The 23840-nt window shown below is 46.0% G+C and overlaps 1 long non-coding RNA gene across 1 annotated transcript; it reads left to right on the forward strand.

The window, feature by feature from the left end:
- The first annotated feature begins 3282 nt into the window (after positions 1-3282).
- Positions 3283-21847, forward strand: LOC140254608 (uncharacterized). The gene is made up of 3 exons (XR_011904263.1): positions 3283-3344; positions 21518-21576; positions 21766-21847. It is a non-coding gene; the product is annotated as an uncharacterized lncRNA (long non-coding RNA).
- Positions 21848-23840: the final 1993 nt, after the last annotated feature.

The following is a 23840-nucleotide window of genomic DNA, read 5'->3' on the forward strand; positions in this document are numbered from 1 at the left end:
AATGTACCATACAATACACGGTTTACTTTTAATTAATAGAAAAAAAATGTGGAATGAATATTAAATGTAGCTTAATGTGAAAGAAACCTCAAAGCAGTATGCTTGTTGTTATTATTTTTTAAATATTCAGCTCTGCTTCAGCATTAGGAAATAAGAAAAGTAGCAGTAGTGAAGCAGCACTGGTAAGGCAGCAAGGAGGAGAGGGTGCAGGACGTGGGGCCCTTCCATCAGCACTGGGGCTGCCCAGAGCCCAAGGGGCAGCGGGACCCCCATGGGGCTGCAGCCCATTGCTCAGCACGCGGCCCGGAGAGCCCGGCGTTAAATCTTAATATGAAAAACCTCATCAAATGGGAGCATTTAATTAAAACACAAGATCTGTTTGTCTGCGTTATAATTCAACGTGTCAAAATTAATGCCCCTGTTTTTAATAAATAGAATTACCAATTCGCAAACAGTTTATCACACTGTTCTCAACAACGGAATGGAATTTTAATGATATACCATTATTTATTGCAACGAAACGAGGCTGTTCCATAATATTTGCCGAGAGTACAAGTTAGGATTTAAGAAGAAAAGCTCCATTAAGTCAAGATGCTCTCTGGCGGCATCCCCTTTGTCTCACTTGGCTCACCTAGGATAAGGTAAGACTCTCAGACTGAGACAAAGGCTGCCAACAGCTCTGCCGGGGCTCTAGGAGATAACAAAGTACTCACTGAAGGCACTTATTTGTCAGATTAAAGGGTTTGAGCTAAAGCCTGAAATTAGTAACTTCTCATCCCTTCTACCGAGGCAAGCCTGTGTTTTGCAATAAAATAAAGACCCTGCATTTGAAAACCTCTTCAGCGGGCAGGGTGTGAGGCTAAAAGCTACTTGCTCATTTTTAAATTATTCATACATTCTTAATTGTGATGTTATCCTTATAAATGGTAGTAATGGTGCCGTTTAAAGCCTAAAAACCAGCAAGCACCTGCCAGGGAAACGGGTTCATTTAATGCACAGCGGCTGAATCTGTAATACGGGGATAAATGAGGAGGCTCTGCTGGCAAAAATACAGGAAGACACTTGGTTTTTTCAATGAGGTGATAAGTAACCTGATCCAACTGCTGGGTGGGAAGGGAAATTCAGAGCCTGATTCCTGGCCAAGCCTCACATTGGTATGGTTGGATCCTACTGGGCTCTGGCAGGAAAGGGGCTGCAGAACACCAGCAAGCTTTGCCTGCAAGCAGTTCAGCTTCCATGGAACTTTTCTAGTTTTCTTTGAGAAATTACACCGTTTGTCCTCTTTGAGTGTCGACACTTTTCACTCTGGCCACGTTGTGGTCACTTTTCACTCTTGCTACTGTTGTGAATGTGGCTTGAGGAGATTCTCGTGCCGTTTCCTCTGGTAGGTGAAACCACAGAGCACACCATCGTGTGATCAATAGCCTCGTGTGTGTTCTTGGAAGCAAGAAATACTGCAGAAGGAAACACGTTGGCAGTTGGACTAGGTGATCTTTGAAGGTCCCTTACAACTGTTGTGTTGCATTGTGTTCTGCCCTACTCTGTTCTACTCTACTCTGTTCTGTTCTATTCTGGTTCACCCTGCCCTACCATACTCCATTCTCACTCTAGTCCTCAAAGAAGAAAATGGACTCAGAGCGGGTGGTTCCAAGTCCTCTTTTAGGCACCTGGTCTTAGTTGTGAGGCCGCCTCAGGTAATGAAGCACTGAATGTTCCTATTTCAGAGAAGACATAAGGTATATCTAGGCAGGTAGCATCCCTTCTTTTTGGTAGGCACAATGAAATTGTTCCAAAACTTCCACCTTTCAGGGATTTCCTCACTGAAAAGAAAAATACCCATGACTGTCCCTACATCTTGTAAGAGTTCTTACTGTTGGTTATTAGTGCAGTAAATAGGGGGTGGGAAAATGGAAGAGCCCAGCAATCTCTGAGACTCGTTTAGAGGTAAAATGGTCTTTACAAAATCTGTTATGCCCAAGCTGAACTGATGATGCTTTTAAATGCCATAATATTCTGAGTACTTCTTCTGAACATTTTTATTGGTTGCCCATGTGGGACCCAGTGGAGGCTCCCGGGAGGTTCCTGTTGTCTCCTAGGGTAAAGCCCTCAGGTGCAGCAGTGGCCAGGGCTTTCAGAGGCTGTCGGATGCCATTGAAGTTAAAGGAAAGGTCAGACTGTCCAAGGAAATGCTTTTTGTCTTCCTAGATTTGGCTGCTATCCAGTAGAAAACTCGAAGAAAGAAGGCTTGTTTAATAGGGTAGAATAAAATATCTGCTCCCAGAGTAGGTCAGGGAACCACTCCATTTTCACCTCTTTCTGTGTGAGTCAGACCGCAGGGGGAAATGCCCCCATAATTAGATCTTGTATTTTCAGCTAGAAATCTGGAAAGATCTGGTCTACAAACTTGATATTTGGAACTTCATTTGCACCACAAACTTGATAGCGAGGGAAGCCATGATGTCTCATTTCTGCCTTCAAGGCGTACTGTGAGCTACACAACTTGAGGGGGGAGAGGGATTTACACTTTGCTGGTTGGAACTTATCAGAGCACGTGAGTCTCCACCATTGAGCACTGCTGGGTGCTGGGCACTGCCGTGCCTGGTGCTCCAGGAGGGGCTGCAGCCATGGGCTGGGTGCTGGGGGTGGCACGGGTGGAAAGTGGCTCTGCTGGGGGAGGTCTCCACTGATCCTACCACTGGCAATTAGCAGCTTTCTTCAGGCTGTTAAAGAAAAAACAAATTCCTAATGGGCTCCCAAATAGGTCCTAGGATTATACATTGAAGATGAGAGTGATTTCTCATGTTTTACAACAAACTTACACAAAAGTATTAATAGCATTTCAATTCTCTGTGTAATAGAAATACTCTTAGCTCGTTCGTATTACAAACATCACATTTAAGATCATTTGAGATCCCCAAAGCCAAACTATATTTATTTACAGATGAGTATATCCCAGTGCTGTAACAAATGCAGCAAATTCCCAATGGGATTCCTTTTCCATGCTCGCTTCAAAGTGTGATTCACAGACAATTTTCTGTGTGGGTTATGCCTCAGGGCACTGTTATTAAGGGAAAGAAAAAGTGGATTAATTTAGTTAACCAACCTTTTGTACCGTTTCTTCATAGTGTTCTCCAGGTAGGTTTTCATTTCCTAAATAACAGGACCCAAAGCTCTGCCTTGGGAGCCTCCTCCATGCCATAGAGTTTAACTTTGGCACAGAACACAGGATAAAAGGATGCATTCTCTTGCCTGAGCTGTGCTTTTGTCTGTTTTTCAACAGGAGTAAAGGTTATGGCCATGGCAAAGCACAGACCTGTGGATATGGCAGGGAGCCGGTGCAGAAGGTGGGTTTTGAGAATGGATGGTGGCATCTTGCTTGCAGCCTGGACAGGGTGAGAGGCCAAAGGGGACCCGTGGGATTCCCCATCCCGGATATGGTGAGACACGAGCTGCTCTTGTATGGGGCAGGGGGGTTCCCATCCTTCTGGTGGGGAAAATGAATGTATTCATCCAATGTATGCTCATGAAAGCTGAGTGCATTGGCTTTACAGACGGCAGGGGCAGTCTTAATTCTCAAGATGTGAGCGTTATTTGCGAATAAATGCCCTTCGTAGTCTCACAGAATTATTATTCAGGATGTCTTCCCATCTCACAGATGAACTATGAACTAATGGTTCTTTTTTGCATAGTTCACTTGACAAAGAATTGGTAGATTTTCTGTGTAATTTGCTATTATCCTAAAACTCTCAGCAAACCAAAATGCCAACCTGGGTTTTAAAATGTGATGTGTTTGAAAATGGAAATTTGACCACTCCAAATAGCAAAATCTTCATTTCCATTAGGATTTTTATGAACTGTCTGATTATAGATCAGAAAAACTCACACTGTTCTACAGCCTCCCGCAACGCACTAGGCAAAACGATGAAAACAAAGGCAATTATTTGTACTGGGAACGGCGTGTTTCATTTAACGCTTTATCGCAGGGTATAGTCACATTGGAGGCTGTTAGGTTTTCAAGGATTTATTTACCTGAAGTGGCTGTGAGTCCCTGTTGGGCCCCATGCTCTCCCTGCCATGAGAGCAGCGGAGCTCCCCAAGGGCAGAGCACCATGAGGAAACTGGGGTGGAGTTTCTGAGGTGGATTCCTTCAGGGAGAGGTTTCTGCCTATTCTGCAGCTGTTAAATACAAGTGGAATACATGGCCATTAAAGCAAGCAAGAGACCTCACTCCTTTCTAAACTGTGATGCTCGTGCTTTGGTGAAGCAGGCATAATGGTGCTGCTCTTGGGGTGCTGCTGCTGCCTTGTTTTAGCAAGGACAGCTGTCTGGAGGCTGAGCTTGGTGGCCACACACCCCCTGCTCCCACCCTGCCCATAGCCAGGGCTTGGCATTGTGTTGCTGCACCCCCTGCCCTCCCAGCAAGGGGCTGTGGGGCTCCCCAGCCTGCAAACTCGCTATTGCCTGGAGCAACCCGGGCACAAAGGCAGCCACAATGCACAGCAACGCGCTCCTCTGCCCTTGCAAATGTGCGGTACAGCTGGAGGAGGTCTCCAAGGGCTCATTTGTATCTCTCCTCTCCCCAGGGCTCAGCTTGCTTTTGGTGCATGAGCAGCGTCTTGGCAGCGATGCCAACCTTGAGGTTCACGCATGCTCACTCACTGCAGCACAAATCATGGGGACTGATTTAGGATCCTGGTACGCTCCCTGACCGGATTCCAACATCACGAGCAGACTGTGAAATTATGATGCATGTCAAAACTGCCAATGGGCAGAGACAAGAGCAGCAGGAGGAAAAAATACAGTTCCGTGCAACTCCAAGAGCTCACTTTGCATAAAATGCTCGTGCCAGATTGCGCTCCAACATGTGTGTCCGTTTCTAAGTAGGTCCCTTCACTGTGCTGCTAATCTACACAGTCTGACTGGTGTGAACTTGTATGCATACCAGGGAGGAGGTTTTAATTTGTTGGGAGGCAGATTTTGTCTACTGCTTCTTCTTAGCATTGCTCTTAGCATTGGAATGGTTCCACAGAGAAAGCCACATTCAGATTATATATGAGTTGTGTCGCGGATCGCATCGTGTGAGCACCCTGGTCTTGGCAGAGCACTCTGAGTTCAGAACGAAGTGCTGCACAAGGAGCAGCCCAGGCAAAACAGGGTGTGTGCAATGCATGAGCAGCAGTACAAAGTGCCCAGTGTGCTGGGGGTGCCATATCTGTGCTGATGGGCACATGCTGTCTGGCCAGGGGGCTCCACTTGTGCTCTTGGAAGCTCAGGAGGAAAGGTCTAGGATTCCATTTCTATTTTTCTTCCATTCTGGTCATGTATTACACAATTAATTATTTCACTGTCTCAGTAGGCAGCATTATTGGTTCTAGACCATATTTAGGGTCGGTCTGTGGTATCTGAAAGATTCAGGTGGCGAAGATGGGGGAGAAATTGTGAAAGTTGTGGTTTCCAACCCTTCATTTTCTCTCAGGATCGCCCCACCTGGAATGGGTGTCGGTGAACCCCAGATCCAACTTTGAGATCTGAGCACCTTCCTACAGCGCAGTGCTTAAAACAACAAAGTTATTCATAGACGTGTTAATAAGTCAGTTTGTTATGCACCCCAGAACTCCCCAGCATATTGCTGGCTCTGCTTATGCTGGAAGAGTTTCACGGATGAGTTGCGTTGGTTGCAGTCTCACAAGAAGTAGATGTCAGTGTCTCCCTCATCTTTTCATTCAGCAGCTTGGGTATCCTCAGAGTTTGTCAGAATCACTCGTGACCCGTCTATAAGACACCAAGGGGGCCTAATCTGATCCCCTGGTCACTTCTTATGAGTACCCAATATTATCTCAGAGCACAGAGTAGCTCATCTTCCCAGCTGCTCCAGGGGTTTCTGCTTCTCCTTCTCCCTTTGGAGGCTCTGGCTCAACCTGCACTGTAGGGACCCAGGTGTGTGTGTGGATGCAAACCATCCGTGGAGCAGCAGCTGACGTTCTGGCAGGTGGGCTCAGCACTGCTTGGAGAGGGAGAGATCGTAGAATTTGAATAGGGATTTACGGGCTGTGGAATCGGACACGTGTTCGTGCTGTTGTGTGGCTGCAGAGCTGGTCTGGGGCACAGATACATCTTGCAGATATCTTTTTATAGGTGCGACAGTTTGCATGGATAAATACGAGATCTTAAGCAGAAACTGTGTTCTAATAAAGAATTTTTAATCGTGTGATGAAACCCAAATACCTTCAAATATTTTGTTTTGGATCCCGTTCTTTTCTTGGCTGTTTAAGTTTTAATGACTTATACAGCAGATGTCTGTTTAGGCATGCAGTAGGGAAGCTGAGTGCCACAGTTCAATCTTAGAGAATAAAAGCAGTTTGCTTTTAAGTCAGATCCTAGAAATAGGAAGCCTGTTTGTCTCTTTGTAATTATTCCTATGCATTTTGGTGCTGTTGCTAGAAGAGTTTTTTGATTTGAACGTTAATTCTAATAATGCAGTACACAAACATAGTGGTGCTCTTCCCGAGCACAGAGATGTGTTACGAGGTGTTAGCAATTAGAGAGTACGATAACGATCAGTATTGCAGCACTTTAATCATGTCGAGAATAATTTTCCAAAGTGTATGCAAAGCTTTGTGTCTTCCTTCCATTGACTTTCAGTAGTGTTGGCCAGGGACTGGGCTGCCTCTTCTGTCCCCATCCCTGCAGGCATTCAAGGCCAGGCTGGATGTGGCTCTGGGCAGCCTGGGCTGCTGGTTGGTGACCCTGCATACAGCAGGGGGTTGGGACTGGATGAGCACTGTGGGCCTTTGCAACCCAGGCCGTTCTAGGATTCTCCTTACAGTGCTGGGATGCAAAAGCTGAAATTTGGAAAGCTCGTGCTGTATCAGAATTCAGCAATGTGATAGGCATGGGTTTGGAACTGTTCCAACAGAGTCAAAGCCATCCAGAAAGATAATTACCATAAGAGAACAAATTCAATTCTTTGTTTCTATCTAATGTGCGTTTAGCATGTTTTCACCAGTCTTGAGCAATAGCTGTGCCAGGCTGAAGGTGCTGGAGCTGTGTGTGCAGGTGACTCTCTCTACATGAGGGTCTCTCTCACTGCTCCAAGCAGCAGATTCGGAGCAGGATTTTCAGGGCACTTGGCACTGGGCACTCCGGGTTCCCAGCTTTGGTTGGTGTTTTGCAGGGCATGGCATGGAGAACAGTGGCCTTTTGTGGTGGGTGTGCGGGGCGTTGGCGGGGATGTCCCAGGCTGACGGCAGCCGTCGGTCCCCACACGCAGTGCTGACCACAATGTGCTCCTTGTGCCCTGGTGGGCGGCCGTGGGCTGCTGTGACTCACGGGGACGCGTCTGCTCCTGCAGCGCCTGTACCCACATGTGAACGGACTCATTCAGGGAAGCCCCTCAGCCAACCCGGGCCTCCAGCTGAAGCTCTTTGTTGTTGGAGATCGGCTAACCAAGCTGCTTCCTCCCGCCTTGCAGATTGTGTCGGAACGGCTGGGCAGCGCAAGCCTGAGATTCATGACTCACTGTGGTTTCTCTTTCCCCAGTTCAATGGGATGTGGAAATAAGGCTGAGAAAGCTGTCCTGGGGTAGGGAGCACAGAGAATGGGTAAGATGGGATGTGGGTTGGAGTGGGTTGAGCTGGAGCAGGAGCCGAGGTTGAGGCTAGCCTAGGGGTGTCCCCGGGTTGGAGCCATGGGCACTGCTTGCCCCCCAGGTGCTGTGTTGGCCACCACTCCCCAGGCTGAGCCATGCCCTTGCCCACTCACACGTGGGCAGCAGTGCTGGCAGCCGCACTGGGTGATCCTTCCCAGCCGAGGGGACTGCCGGAGAGCAATCCCAAAGGTTAATCTATCCATTATTATAAATATTTATAAATGGGTTGGATAAATCATACTGTGTAATTATCTACCTAACTAGTCAAGCCATTAGGACATTAAATAGCACAAATCAGAACTCATTTGGTTCATCATGAGCCTGATATTGTTATGAAACAGCTGAGCAGTGCTGTGAACCTTCCAGGGGTTTCAGGGCAGGGGGTTGGGTGGGAACTTTGTCTGTGAGGTGTGGAAGGCCCTGAGAGCTGGAGAACTGGAGGGAACTGGTTAAAAGGAAGGTCTGTAGTGGGGATGCCCTCGAGGGCCAGAGCATTTTATCAGCATTAATAAGGCAAATGCTAACAGACCGACAAAGCCACGACAAAGCTGGCATCCGAACACCAACAGCACTGAAACATCCAAACCCCCATCTCTGTCCTGGGGTGTTTTGTTGAGGATGCTCATTGAAAGCATCTTCCACCTTTGTTTAACTTACATCATTTGTGGTCATCTTCAGTTGTGGAAGAGGCAGCTCAGCTTTGAGTCCAACTTTCAAGAGTATGAATGTGACAAACAAAAACAATTGCAAAGAAGCTGATGTGCAGTGTCTCCATGTGCCTTCTGTATGCAGATAGTTGCTAACCTTCAACTAAACCACTGGGGCATTTTGTAGTAGTGGATCAAACCCAGGTGCATGGCTCAGGCTAATGGGTTCAGGTTGCAGTCTATATTTATGGTGTTCCTGTAATGAGCAAACCCTTCTGTTCTGTGCCTCTTCCATTCAGAGGAATCTCAACAGTGCAACTTCTTGCAGCCCCGCTGAGCAGTGTTTTGGAGGCCGCTGAGGACCCCCAAAAAGCAGCTTTTTGCACTTCTCTCTAGTCCAGAGTGCAAAGCCCTGTGTCAGGAACTGCGTGCAAGGTGCTGGAATGTGGTGGAGGGGAGGATGTGCTGTGCAGCGCTCACAGAGCATCCCTCATCCCGCGGAGATTGACAGCACAGGCACCCAGCTCCTGCAGCCTGCGGGTACGGGCAGCTGCCGGCCCCAGGCAATGCGCAGCGCTGCTGTGATCTGCGGCAGCGGCCCTGGGTGTGCACGACCGAGCAGATTTGCTGCTGGTTTGTTTGTATACAAATTGGAGGAATTATTTTGCTGTGACATTTAAATAACAATGATAAAAAGTGGGAACTGACTCCTTAGGAGTATGCTCTGCGCCCGATGCCTGCGCGTAGCTCCCACCGGTATTGATGGGAATTTTGCAGATGCATCCGAGGAAGAAAAAAACCCTTTAGCATTGCATAACCAGCCCGGATTTCTCCGGAGACTGCTGGATGCTGAAGCGGTCGGTCCAGGTTGCTGCATTTGAGAAGTTATTTGTTTTACCTGCAGATCAAACTCCAACCTATATTTTCCTTTCAACAGCGTATCGCCCATCCGCTTGGGGGAAAACAGCGCGCGAGCGTCCGAGTTAAATTATATTTCACACTGTGCCTAAATACATTTCCTGAAATGAGATTCAAACAATTAAGTACGTCTTCTATGATTTTGTCTCCGTTAGTCCAGCAGCCTAATAATTACCTCAGCTGTTTTAATGTGACTTGCACCGCGCCGTCGATTTATTTAGTTGGAATTAGTTTCCTATTTCTTTTTGTAAGTGTTGCCTGTTTACTTAACAATATTTGGCTTTGCCTAATGATATGTACAGAAGACAGGGCTAAGTGGAACATCAGCTGTTTACATCAGCTCCAACAATTAATGCATGTTAATTTTTAATTACACTGATTGTACTAGAGGCAGAATGTATGTTTTTTCGCAGAACAGATGTAGCAGTCAGCTTTGCTGGCGAACACGCATATCGATTAGATGTTGATGCTGCCAGCGTTTCGGGGGGTGTCAGCTCCTGATGTATGGATTGTGTACACACTGTGCAGCCATCTCTGAGGGGGGAGATGGTTTTGCAGTGATGGGCCCCCAATGGGTCTGTTCTGGTGGTGGCTTGTTGGATGTCCTCATGGAGCAGAGGGTATGGCAGGGAGTCAGGGGTGCACCTGGCTGTGGGGAATTTGCCCCAGACAACAGCAAAGTGAGGCGTGCGTGACTTCAGATACTGTTCCCACTTAGGCTGTGCTGGTGGGTGATTTTTTTTTTTGCTTTGCCTTCTCACAGCTTCCTTCTGAATGGAGGAGGAAGCACGAGAAGTCAGTCAGGATGATGAGAGAGTGTTTGGCCGTATGAGGCCGGAGTTCTCATCAGGCAAACACAGAATCAAACACAAAATTCTCTGAAGTCAGCTTTTGAATAGAAAACTGCTGTAATTCCAGGGGACAGTAGAGGAGAAAAGCAGCCGTATGAAAGCTCCTAATTGGTAGCAAACTCATTTACATAGGGCGATAGAATCCTAGAATGGCTTGGGTTGGAAGGGTCCTTAAAGGTCATCCAGTTCTCACGATAAGTGTGGGACCAAAGCTGCTAGACTGAGTGCAAGAGTGGCACTGTTTCAACATGTTTGCCCTGATGCGCACTCTTGCGTCTGGTAGATGTCTCAGTAGTTACTAAAGAAGTTAAGAATCACAAATATTGCAGGTAGCATAGATTTCGTGCATAAACTGCAGTGTTCATAGCGTACCAACGAAGCCACCTAATGAGTAGTAAAAATGAATCATAGTCCTCTCTCAAGACATATAACACACAAGTATTATAATGGCTATGAAGAGAACCTTGCCAGTTCTGCATCTCGTGGGCCTCGCATACAAACTGTGCTGATAACTGCCTCTGAAAAAAAGGAGAAAAACAAATACACTGAAATATTTCCTCATTCCTGTCACAGGGAATTACTTTACTGACCCAGTGGAAACAAATGGGAGTTGCACCGTTTTCAGTGGGGCTGCGTGTTGTAGTCATCATAAATGTTTGTACATTAAATGAAATCAAGCTCCTGCTGTGGTTTGGTGGCCTCAGCACATGAGTGAGCTGGGAAGTGCCAGGCTGGACAAAAGGGAGAAGAGCATCGCCAGCGGTGTGCAGGTGCTGCTCAACAAGTCCTAACTGTTGGGTTACCAATAAGCCCAGGTTTAGTAGCATGCAGATGAACACTGAGCAGGAAGGATGGTCTGGAATGCTTTTTCTCAGTATTCTGGACCCTTCTGTAGTGCAAAGCTGCAAACAAAGTTAGCAAAAGTGCCTTTTTTTTGTGGACTTTCTTCAGCATGTTTAAAAGTGATCTTTTCTAGGAGGCTGCTCTCTCCTTTGACTGACACGAGCACAGGCATATGTATGAAAGGTTGGAATTGTGAAGGCTTCCTCTCCAGTATTAGGGCAGATTGCACGTATGCCTTTCTCCATACACAGTTTCTCAATGATGGTGGTGGACCCAATGCCCATAAAATCACTTTGTTTTTTGACGCGTGCAAGCAACAGTATCAAAAACTCATGTATGGCAATCTATACTTCAGAGAGACAGCAAATATATTAGTCCAGAGGGAATGCATCATTTTAAGTGAAAAATCCATAAATAACAGCATTTGGTGGTTTTTTGTTCTTTTTTTTTAATGTTAAAATATGTTCCTTTTTAATTAGTCATTATACGTATTGATTGATGCTTACTGTACTTCTGATGCCTTTCCTTCAGGGCTTTGTGCCTTTCGTAGATTGTGAGATGTAAAAATACTTTAAATCAAAGCAGTAAAATAAGCATAGTTAGAGGGAGAACGCGAGGGTTTTTTCTTCATTTACATTCATTACATATTATGAGTTTAATTACCTCCCTCAAATAATACCGGTTTGAAGGAATGATGCTGAAGAAGGCGTACTTCTATGATGATTTTATTGATTGTGACTGATGGATGGCATCAACATTTCATAGTGAAGAATCATGGTTTTGTTACATCAGGAAAATTAAATTGGGAGAGTTATTTTCTTTCCCAGTGATAGTGGCAGTTAGAATATTTCACCTGTAATGAGATGTGTGCGTTATGTGCCATAGTGAACCACTGCTGAGCCATTAAATATATGTAAATGAAGAGAAACACAAGAGAGCCTGGGTATAATAACGTGCAGAACAGAGAAATGGATCCTGGAAAGTGATTAATTTATTTGATGATGCCTCAAGTGAGGAATTTTAGGTCACAAATGAAGTGACAGAATGACAAATTACCATTTTAAAGAATTTACTGGGCATCATTACTGAACAATTGTCAGGTAGTTTATGGTGGCTGAGAAGATGGTATAAATATAGATCTTTTCCTTATCCGAGATGAATTATTAATCACCTTTTTAAAAATCTTTGTGAGTGATGGTTGGCTGTCTGATTGGAAATAATGTGTTCTACAATTTTAACTAAATTCTAATATGATATGTAACAGGAATCTTTACAATTAAAGTCTCAGCGGAGAGTGGTGGGAGGTTTACAGTCAATTGCGGTTTTAATGTGATAAAAGAGGCTGAATTCGCCAGCGTATTTCAATAGGTTTCCTTAGGTATATTATCCCTGCTGTGATGTTAGTCAAATGTTTACCGTTTATTTTCATTTGAAAAATGACATTCAGATACTTAAATTGTTTTCCTTGGTTTGTTAGTTAATGAAAACGAAATTCGTGTAATTACTGCATTTTTGCTGCCTGCCACGTTGTTTAAAGGGAAGTGACTGCTTTTGTCAGCCGGGTTGTAAATGCCGTCGCCTCGTGTTTTGTTCGGCTTCTGTTTGCTTTATGTATGTCATGTCCCTTCCCTGTCTGTGTCACTGTCTGCAGCACCAGCAACAGCTGGGCTGGATGGGGAAAGAAGTAGCTATGGGAAAGGAAAAGAGAAACAGTGACGCTCTCCTATGTTTATTTCGTCTGTTTGATGATGAAAACCACTTCAGCTTATCTTTGAGCACAAGTTCTCTATTCCCCAGCGGTGAATGTGCCAAAGATTCCGGCTGGCGATACTGCCGAGGCTTTCTGGCTGTGTGTGTGCCTGCTGGGTTTGGTGTTGCTTTCCTTTCTAGCCGTGTACGCGTGTAAACATGTGTGCTGTGCTCACAGCCCTACAGAAGGAGACACTTGAGCATACAGTAGGCTCGCACAAGTGCATTAGAATCGGTAATTACTCTCTCCTTCTCCGTAGAGATTTAAGGGTCGATCCGCATCTCCTAGTGTAAAAATTTTCTCATTCAAAAGTATTGAAGGACTTGGGATAAATACAGCTGCTCCATAATTAAGAATAGTTCAGATTATTCTGCTTGTTGTTGTGTTTCTCTCCTACTTGCTGGCTCACAAAAGCCCACCCCTCCATTTTGGTGGCTGTGGGGCTCCACCACTGCATCGCTATGGGGCTGCTTGCCCTCAGCTGACACCACATGTTGTGACACCACACATTGTGACACTTGCGAACTCCCATTACTCATTTACTTTGTATTTTATGATTCAGTATTCAATTTACCTTTGAAATATTAGACATAGAATCCCAGAATGGCCTGGGTTGCAAAGACCCACAGTGCTCATCCAGTTCCAGCTCCCTGCTGTGTGCAGGGTCATCAACCAGCAGCCCAGGCTGCCCAGAGCCACATCCAGCCTGGCCTTGAATGCCTGCAGGGATGGGGCATCCACAGCCTCCTTGGGAAACTTGTAGCTAACTTAAATTTTGCAGCCTATTGGAAAGTATCTCTCAAATTATGGATGTGTTGACTTGTAGTATCACTATTTCACATCACTAAAGGGGTGAAGCAAACCAAAGTGAATTTCTTTTTAACCACTTCTGACAACGTGTAGCATTTTCCCCCAGACGGAGTATTGAAAGTCATTGCTTTACTTACCACTCTCCCCATTGTAGGTGGTTACTCACTTGGCATCTCCTGCTGCCACAGTGCTGCAAAGCCTGGTCCTCTGCATTGACTCACTGGTCTCAAGTTTCTACAACATACCCGATGGATAGCCAGCACATGTACCCTAAGTGCAGCGTTGTGCAGAGCTGCTATCTGTTGCTTGTCATTGACAAAGCGCAGATCCCTGCTCTGCTGCAGCAGGGTCCATTCCGGTGACAAATGGGAGCGTTTCTGATGCGGCTGTGTGCTGCATCACTCAGAGAAATCACGCAATGTCTGAGTGCTGGAATTGCTAATTGCCTGCTTTGCTTTGCGATTGGGTACCTGAGATCCTCCAAGGAGGCGCAGACAGAGTGACTTTGAGGAATTCTTTCCCTCTCGTGGATTTTGGATTACTCCCTCTGGTTGTTCAGGTTCATGAGGAAGAGAGAGACCTTTTCGTGTTCACACCTCATAATGGCAGTAAATAAAGAAGCAACTCAGTGACTTTGGGTTCTGGGCTGTGGTTGGGGCATTAAATAGATGCAAATGATCTTGATTTTCTCTTTTGCAACCATCGCCCCTGGCAGAATTGACATTTTGTAGGTAACCTAGCAAGGCGTTCGGTAAGAGGTTCATTTCTAAGGACGTGAAAATTGTGTTGTTGGGTTGTTTTTTTTTTTACCTTCACATTTTCCAAGTGCTGTTTATGGATAAGGACATCTTAGATTGCAGAGCTGGAACTGCAGGATCTGGGGCATGGCTGAAAGTCTCCTAAAGGACCTAAATGTCTTTGGTGTTGAGTTGCAGCTGAGATGAGTGGAGCTGGCTCTGGGGCTCCCACGCATGCTTGCCCCGACCCATCATCTCCTGAACCTCAACTCCTGTTTATTAATTTCCTCACCTAAAAATTCCCATTTGTTCTTCTCTTAGTGGTTGATCCCTACTGGGTTTAAATCGCTGTGTAACTCGGAAAAAGAACTGTGCCACTTCCAGAGGTGTTTGGAAAGAGCTCCACGTGCTCCGCTGCACAGTTGGTGCCGGTGGGTTGCTGGTGTAATACTGTAAGTGTTCGTAAACTTTTGTGTGTATCCATTACAAGGACTGTTGTCATAAATTCCCCTTAATTGTTACTTACTGGCAGAGGTAAAAGGAAGTGCATGATGGATGCTGCCCAGTGGAGACCCAATAAAATATATAATCTATTCGAGTCTACAAATTTTGAGCTCGTAACTTACTGAGACTCGGATCTGACAAACTCCAAATTACATATACTGTAGAAAATTTAATATTTAATAAAATCCATTCTCTGCCCTATAATCCTTAATGGCTGCACTGTATTTTAAGAGGAGGGTGGAAAATAAGTCTGTAGTGGAAGTACTGACCGCGTTCCCTATGATAGATTCAGTAATCGGGAGTTTGCTTACAAGTGATTTATCTCAGTGCATACAGACACCTGAGGTGCTCCAACATTTCCCAGTAAAATGGGTCCTGGAGTTTGGAAAGGTGAAGTATTAGGACAGTAATACTGCAGATGAAAGAATTAAGTGTTTTATGCAGCAGATAGAGTATGGCCCGAAAGTAAACTGTGCAGCAGCACTCAGCCTGTAGTTGCTGCTGTTGCTTTTGCTGTGTTGGCGTTGCTGTTAATGGACAGTCCTGGTGCTTCCAGAAGACTGGGGGCAGTGCAGAGTGATTGGCGTGCCAATGGCTTACAACCAAGACTGTGCAGTGAGACAGGCCTTTGAGGAGGGGAAACATCATTATGTTGTAACCACGTACAAAGTTCTTCCTCAGTACAATTCAGATTCGTCACGGAGGTGCAGCACAAACCAAAAGGTGTGACTGTGGATCCAGGACTCCTGCAGGCGTTTAACTAAACTGAGGTCTGTGCAGCTTGCTCACGGAGCCACCCTTTCCTGTCAGGGTCATAGGACAGGGGTGGGTTGCATTGCAGTAAACAGGACTTAGTTTTGTGAAGATAGAAGCAGAGAATCTCCTGCTCTGATAAAGGTAGCCCAGAGCCACTGGGGGGTCTCCTCCTTGGGAATCTCCAGCAGCCATCTGTTTGTGGTCTGGGGCAGCCAGTGCAAGTGGCCCTAATGGAGCAGGAGGGTCCACATGGACCCGAGGTCCCCTCTGACCTCAGCCAGTCTGTGACTTAGTAATTAAAACTCTGCCTTTCTTCCAGGGTTTGGGAATAGAGGCAGGGCTTCGATTTCTGCTTTGGCATTGCAGAAGGCGGAGGGGTCTCCCTCAAGGTGAGGAGCAGAGCAGGTCAGCAGCAGGCTGCCCAGGGGCATCGCTTCTCAGCTCTCACTCTCAAGAAGGCTGCAGTTTGGGATGCGGAGATGCGTCTCCATTTTGCTCCGGCCCATTGCTGCTTTTCTGCTTTTGTTTTCTGCAGTCTTTCTCACTCCTTAAAACGCTCTGTACCAAGTCTCCAGCCTTTGATACGAGGCACTGTGTTAATTTGTTGGTTTTGTTTTTTTTTTTTCTCTGTGGGGAAGCCTTGATGAGAAATTATTGTAATTCATGAAAGCTTTATTTGTGCTGCTGATGACTCAAAAGTTAGCAATGCTGCTTCGCTGTGATTACTCGGTTTTCAAAAATGGCACAAATGAAAGTGGGACTTTCTGATTTCAGCAGAAGTACTTTGTGTGAGGCAAAGAACAAAAGGATTTTTATCGTTATCGCTCGCTTCCTTCAGAAGAGCTGTGCTCGCTCCTCGCTTTACAAGGCATGATGAATCTAAAACGATATTCATCTGCTTGGCGCACTTCTAAGGAAGTGAATAAGTAAGTGAGGATCAGCAAACCTTGCGAGCTTTGGGGAGTGTTGAGTTAAAAGCCAAGTTAAGGATGGGGAAGGTGTGCGAAGTAAAGACAGTGCTGTATCCTATGGAACTGGCTGAGAAGCAGAGGGGAGGGGAGAAAAGGAGAGGGGGCTGCAGAACATCGGGGAGTCCATGGGAAGGTGCCCCCAGCTTCTGTTTGCAGGTTGTTTTTTTGTCGTTGTTGTTTTGAGTTTTTTTGTTGTAAAAAGAGAATTTTAAAACGAATGTGGGCAAATTAGAAGGAGAATTTACATGGTATTTGAGGGATTTCCTTTGTCTTACAAATACTTTATCTTTTCTATTAAAAAAACCATGAGGAGGTCTGAAAGGAAGGAGCTAAAAGGTCAGGCTGTGAGCTCATTTGCTCTGGTGTAAATCTGGACCAATACCTTTAATATCTGTGCAGCCGCCCTGGATTTGTCCAAGTGTGGATGAGAGAGATCCGAGCACGGCGGTCTCCTCTGGCGGTCGTGGGTTGGTGTGTGCCATGGACTTGGAGCAGGATGCACTGAGAGGGGTTTTGGTGCCTGTTGTGCAGCTCAAGAAAGGAAGGGATGGAAAACTTAGGCTGTGGGTTTGTGCTTTTTTATTCTTCATCCCTTGTTCCATCTCTCCCTTCCTTCCTTCTGTCCTTAAATGGTGCTGTATGAAGCAGTTCCCAGACCAAAGCATCGAAGGCCTGCAGGTGGCCACATACAGAACCAGTGTTTGACACTTCTCTGTAAACTTCTTGCACAAATGGGGCTGTTCCTCTTGATTGATGCTTGAAATTACTTTTAGGTAATGGAAGCATGAGGCAGAGCAGGGCAGGAATGCAATAAAGCACTGGGTGAGTTTCCTTTGCCATGCTGAGACGTGTACCATCAGGCAATGGGGAAAGAGCTCAGGGAGTGCAGACATTGGGAAGAGTGAGCTGCATTTCATACACTAGTTATGCAAAGGACAGGAAAAAAGCATGACAACAAATAAATGCATTCATTTTTTATCTCACGTAGGCCATGCTGTGGAAAGGTGTGCAGCCAGAGCTCTAAATCTGTAAAGGTCAAAGACTGATAGCAGCATTCATAACTGCCCCTACTTAACAGAACTGGCCAATTATTCTTTGTAAGTAACTTACCAAGCACTTCTGAGTCTTGTGTCAGACAAATTATTTGCTGTTGGGGAAATCCAGTCCTTAGCAGACTCTGCCCAACCTTTTCCATAGAATCACAGAATCACTGAAGCACAGAATGGTTGGGCTGGAGGGGACCTTCAACATCACCGACAAACAGAAGCCTTCCTGTAGAGATTTTTCCTTTCTCTTTTATGTTTAATAGCAATGTGAAGGATGCATCCTAGCATCAACTTCTGTGCATACATTCCTTCATGCCAGTGCTTTTTGGAGGTTATTCCTTAGAGCTGGACATCCTTGCACGATGCGTGGTGATGGGCAGATCCAGGTGTCCTGGATAACCGCACTGAACGTGGAGGAGGGAAGCTCTACTCAAGAGTTTGTTGCATGGATGCAGGTTCTTCTGCATGTGTTTCTTTGCGTAGTCTAAGAAAATTAAGATTTTGAGGAGAGGAGACAAGACAGCTGAAGTCCAGAGCTCTCATTCAGAAAAGCATTGAAATGTAGTTTGGGGATCCCCTGTTTTTTTCCCAAGCAAGAAGCAGAGGGCAAACAGCTTGCAGAAGGCTCTGAGCAGATGAACACAAAGACGCTCTCCTCTTGCACCTGAGGTAGTGACTTGTGAACTGCTTGATCCAAGATGTGCATGGGTTCAAATGGCAGCTGAGCAGCATCGTTGACAAGAGAGAAGGCTATTAAATACAGAGCTGAGATCTCTGCATCAGGAAATTCTGGAGCTGCAAATAGTCAAATTGCTGGGAAGTGTTGTGGGGAAATACTGTGGGGTGTTTGCTGTGTGCTCAGACTCCTCCCTCAGGTCAGTGGCTCTGTGATACGACCAGGACAGCCATTCCTGTGCTGTGCTTGAGGCAGGGCCTGGCAGCTGTCTTCAGTGGGAATGAAGCCCAGCTGAGATGGGCTCTGAGTTTCCTTGTGCTCCTAGGGGAGGCTGAGCTGTTGGAATGCAATTTCCTCTTCTCTTTTGCTTTATCTTTTTGGAGTCTCCCTGACCAGGTCAAATGTTGGCGAGCTGCCTTCCAAACCACGAGTAGCCACCAGGTTAAGGGTGGAACTGAGCAGAGTCTGGGTGGAAGATGACAAGCAAGGAAAAATGCAAGTACTGACCAAATGATGTTTATTGAAGGCTGTGTGTTTACGCATAACAGACGTGCCGTTAAAATGCAGGTGAACGTGAGAGTATGAGCGATGAAGAGGTGTCTGAATTGTAATGCAAGTACTGTATGGATCATCGTGTGGGCTGGACCGTCAACTCAAGCACGTCTGGAAGGCAAATCTATGAAGCTGCATTAGGAATGCTTTCCACGTAGTGGTCGGGTGGTGAGTGTGGGGATGGCGAGAGGGAAGAGAGCTTTGGGTTACAAAGACCTGGAAGTACCTCGGAAATCATGGATTAGTTTTGTTTAATGGGCATATTCTGAAAATGATGTTTCTGCACATATTCTGGAAATTCAGTCTGAAGCCTCAACGTTTTCAACGTCTCGCCTCGAGAAAAATAGCTGCAGTTGAAAATCAGGAATTGTCAGTGTGCATTGTCAAAACAACTTTATTTTATCAAGTCAAGATAATGTTGAGAGAAGTCTATACCCACTTTAATTGCTTTGACATTCAATTAGCAAGACATTCTACTCCTCTCCAATAGAATGAGCTTCTGTGTGGCTCACAGGAAAACCTGGCTGGAAAAGCACCGGGGGATGTCAGCAGGGCTGTGTTCCCAGCGCGGTTCACCTTACCCATCTCAGTGCTGACAGCGCATGCACCTTCCTGCTCTCCCGTGTTAGAAATTCCCCAAGAAACCTATTCCGGTTCTTTACACTCCCCTATTCATTTTCTTTTCCCCTACCACAGGACTCGAATCTCCCTCAATGCAATTTAAATCCCTGAATTTTTTGCTCGGTTCACCCTTAAAGTGAAAAAAATGATTCTCCCTCCATCTTTGCTGCGTGCTGCCAGCAAACCTGGAGACTGTTCTCGTGTGCTCTACTAACTGCTCTTTTTTTTTTAGGATAAACAGCCCCAACTCTTCTAATCTTTCCTCATATGTCAGGTTTCCCAGACCCCTGATTAATTTCATTGCTTTCCTTGAGATGCATTATGCTCGGTGAATAATGGCCCTTGTCCCCTAGGATAGGTCATTTATACATATAGCCGAATATTTATTCATTTAATCATTTCACAACATGTCGACTGACGTAGCAGCTCAGCACTCACGTGGTACTTACAGCTGTGAGCTTCGGACTGTTGGAGGACTGAAGAAGTGGTGACAGTTAAATCAGATGAAGACACGCTGCTCTGGATCTTGTCAGGCTTTGGCATTAACAGATGGTTCAAAGCGACTCTTAATTCTGACAAACTGAATGTGTTGCATGTAGGCACCCAAAAAATACCATTGTTGGTGTATTGAGTTTACCAGAAGAGTGGAAAGATTCTGTGTCATGGAAAGAAATGAAAGTTAGTGCAAAGTTCTGCTTCTGGTACTACTTAGGATTGTCTAAACTTGCTATATAGGGCATTTTGAGAGCTTGTTAGGGGAAGTGAGGAGGGCAGCGTTTCAGCACAGGCAGTGTGGGGGCATCTTGGTACTGTGGGACACATGTCCTGGGCAGGCATCTGCTCTGGGAGCAGTGCAGTGGGCTCCATGCCTTGCTGTTTGCCTGCACTCTTTGCTAGGAAGACAAATCATACAGAAATCAGATTCTAGGCAAAAAGAAATAGTCCTTAATAACGGGTTTTCAGATGCATTGACGCACTGGAACAGGTTGCCCAAGGAGGCTGTGGATGCCCCATCCCTGCAGGCATTCAAGGCCAGGCTGGATGTGGCTCTGGGCAGCCTGGTCTGCTGGTTGGTGACCTGCACACAGCAGGGGGTTGGAGCTGGATGAGCACTGTGGGCCTTTGCAACCCCGGCCATTCTGGGATTCTATGCTGTATCATCTCAGTGCTGTTTACAGAGTTACAGAAGAAAGGATTTGAAGTTAGAATCTCCAAAATTCCTTGAGAGTTTGGTTCTCTATTTTGCTGCCCCATCTGCAGCAGGCGGTGGCTCCCAGCCCGGTGAGACGCTGCTGGTTTGCTGAGCTCCAGCACACCGCACTCTATGGAACGCACATTCTGCATTTCATATCAGCTTTGAATGATTAGGTAATTTGTACCAAATCTGAGCTTGATGTTAATTTACTTAGCTCTTTCGTTACTAGATTGAGAACTATCTATCAAATTTACATGTAATGAATTTTTGATAAACAGGTTAGGCGTCATTATGTGCAGAACAGGAGGGACGTTGGGAGGGCACGGTGGAAGAGCATCGCCAGCACTCCGGGCTGCTAACACCGATCCCTTGCAATTCCCTCCGGCTGGTGGCAGGAGGAGCAGCGCTTACTCTGTGTTCGGACTATGTGAGCTGAGAAGTGCCAGCCCAGGCTGCCAAGCGAGAGCTCACTTTGGATGTCTTCATTTGTCATTTTTCCCAGCTCAAATATTTTGGCTGGGCTTTGGAAAGGTGCCGAGCACCTCCTCGGTGCAAAGAGAAGGAAAGAGATTTGAAAACCCTAACAACGAAAAAAAAAGAGCAAAGCTCTCTTTAGAAATCAGTCATTTTTGTTCTACTCCAGGCCCGCGTGTTGAGCACTAGATATTGTGAGCTGGGGAAGCAGACGTTACACGTGGCAGTTCATATGTAAATACCAGGCATTTGAGCATCCTCAAAAGGAAGCCACAGAAAAGTGGTTCTCCTTAGCATGAAAGGAGGCAGCGTGAGAACCATTAACAGGGCTCTTTAAATTACAAAGTCTCTTCTTTTAACCCATAAATATTTACACTCCACATTTCTCGAAACATCTGTTCTAAATGCGTAGACAAGTAGCCCCATAACCATACATATGACGCGAACGGTTAAACTGATAAAGAGTAATAATTAATGTGAAACTCGCAAGAAATTAACTAGCTCATTTGCATTTTCAGATTGTGCCATTTCAGAAAGTGATAAAGTGTGGCTCCTGTCTGCGCCCCTCCGACCCCCGGTGGGTGGAAGGTTATCGCCGAGCTTCTCTGGGCAGGTTTAAAGGGGGGTGGGGGGGGAGGTGGGGGGTTCACCCTCCAGCCATTTCCCGGTGTTTAACCAATTTGTGCCTCTCCACCCGTCATTTTGCAGAGCCGTTTGTGAAGCGAATCTTTTATATATATATATACATATTTTTTTTCTCCTCTAGAATGTATAAGGGGAAGGAACTGATGTGACACGAATTAAGTCGCGCCCCGACGAAAAGCCGATCTCCCCATCAGAGGGCCCCGCGTGCGCTGCGGTGAGTAGGGGCCGCGTGGGTTTGTGAAGGCACTAAAAAGACATTGTCCTTAATGAATACCAAATGTAATGGGCGCATGACAAGTCAGTTACCGTCACCCTGAGGCGATCCGAACTTATACATCTTTCTTTCTTTTTTTTTTTTTTTTTTTTTTAATTTGAGACCATTTTAATTTATGTGGATACTTGGAATGTTAGGAGGCACGGTATATCCTTTTCTGGCTGGTGCACCGATTCCCTGCCGCGTGCAAAGAACAGACAGGGACACGTGTCAGAGGCTGAGTGGCCGCACCAGTGCTGCTCCAGCAGCAGCGCAGGGTCAGGCGGCGTTGCACCGTGCAGCGGTGCTGGGCTCAGCCTCGCAGGGCTCCGTGGGGCAGAGACCCTGCTGAGCATCGCTGAGTGCCACCTCCGTGCAGCCTCTCAGCATGGACGGAGACGTCAGGCTGCTGAGTGCTGGTGCCGGGATGCCTTTGGCAGCAGCTGGCTGCAGGTGCAGGGAGGTGATGCACCCGGGGCTCTGTGGTGCCCGGCTGCTGGCCGTGGGCTGACCACCAGGGTCAGAAACGCAGAGATGTGTGAGAGCTGCTATCTGATGCTCACCTTGCACTGCCTGCCTTCTGTGTAATCAGCGTTACCGTAAACGATGCTCTGTGAAGCAGATTTTACAGCTCAGGTTGTGTACGATATTCTCCAGGTGAAGGTCCGCCTGGGCTGAAGCACAGATTTGTGGACCTCATCCTATTTATCTTTCATCTTGGATGTGGCAGCTCGGCTATACTGGCTTTTTTTAATGATAAATGGTGGCTATTGTAAACAGAAGCACTCAAATCATGGTCTCACTGCACATGTCTTTCATGACTGTGCTGCCACAATAATGAGGAATAGGAGATAATGACTTAAGGAAAAAGTGCTGGATTAAGTGGGACAGTAAATTAGGCATTTATCTCTCTCCATTGGAAGCCTGTTTCCACTTCCATTCCAGTCTCAGCTGAGCTCTATTTAAAAGTAAACCACGTCGTATTTCACAAAGCCAACCCACTCCATAGAAATCAGCATATAAGCGCTCCCATTAAATTACCATATTACCCAGGAGGTCCAGGTTTTCAGGAAGGTCAGAGTTGAGGTGTGTTAGCAAGAAAAAATAAGGCTATACCGTTCTATCTTTTTCCTAAGCAGCTGGAGTATGGAAAATTCCCACTTACGGTCTTAGTCTCTCTCTTTTTTTTTCCTCCTCTGTTTAAAATTCTGGTAATTTTGAGATGATAAGGAAAGTACTGTGTACAGAAATCACATGCCTGCAGTTTCCTCTCAAGGGGAAGGGATTGTATGGTATTAGGTTCAATGAAGTGTGTATGGCTGTGTGTATGTTAGAGTGTTTCGCTCAGGAAACTCTGGCAAAGATGATTATTACAGTAGCAAAGTCATAGGGCCCTCGTTTTATTTAATTCAGAGGTTGAACTACTTAGAGCACGACTCAGGATTGCACAATGGAGAAGGCTGCTGCCTCCTGTATTATTTGTTGCAAAGGTAGAATGAGTTTCGGAGGAGAGAGATTTGGGCAACTAAAGCTGGTTTTGATTAATCTGAATCTCTTCCTGCACATCTCTTCTTCACAAATACGATGGAGGTGTGTTTGCACTGTGATGCTGCTCATAAGGATCCAGGCAGGGAAAGGCTGTAATGTCCAGTCTCCTGCTATTTCAGGCTGCCAAATCACATAACTGGTGTAAAATCTGCTAATTTTCTCCACTGAATTGGCCCTTACTGAGATGCTGTTTGTTCTGATGCTAGGGAGTTGTCTTCCTTTTTAGTCACAATACTGGATGACTGTCTTATTCCTGCTTTCCTTATGACAGCAGTATTTTAAAGACTGGAATCTCAGGATGGGTTGCAAAGGCCCACAGTGCTCATCCAGTTCCAACCCCCTGCTGTGTGCAGGGTCACCAACCAGCAGCCCAGGCTGCCCAGAGCCACATCCAG

The sequence above is a fragment of the Excalfactoria chinensis genome, chromosome 7 (genome assembly GCF_039878825.1).
Source record: "Excalfactoria chinensis isolate bCotChi1 chromosome 7, bCotChi1.hap2, whole genome shotgun sequence".
NCBI lineage: Eukaryota > Metazoa > Chordata > Aves > Galliformes > Phasianidae > Excalfactoria > Excalfactoria chinensis.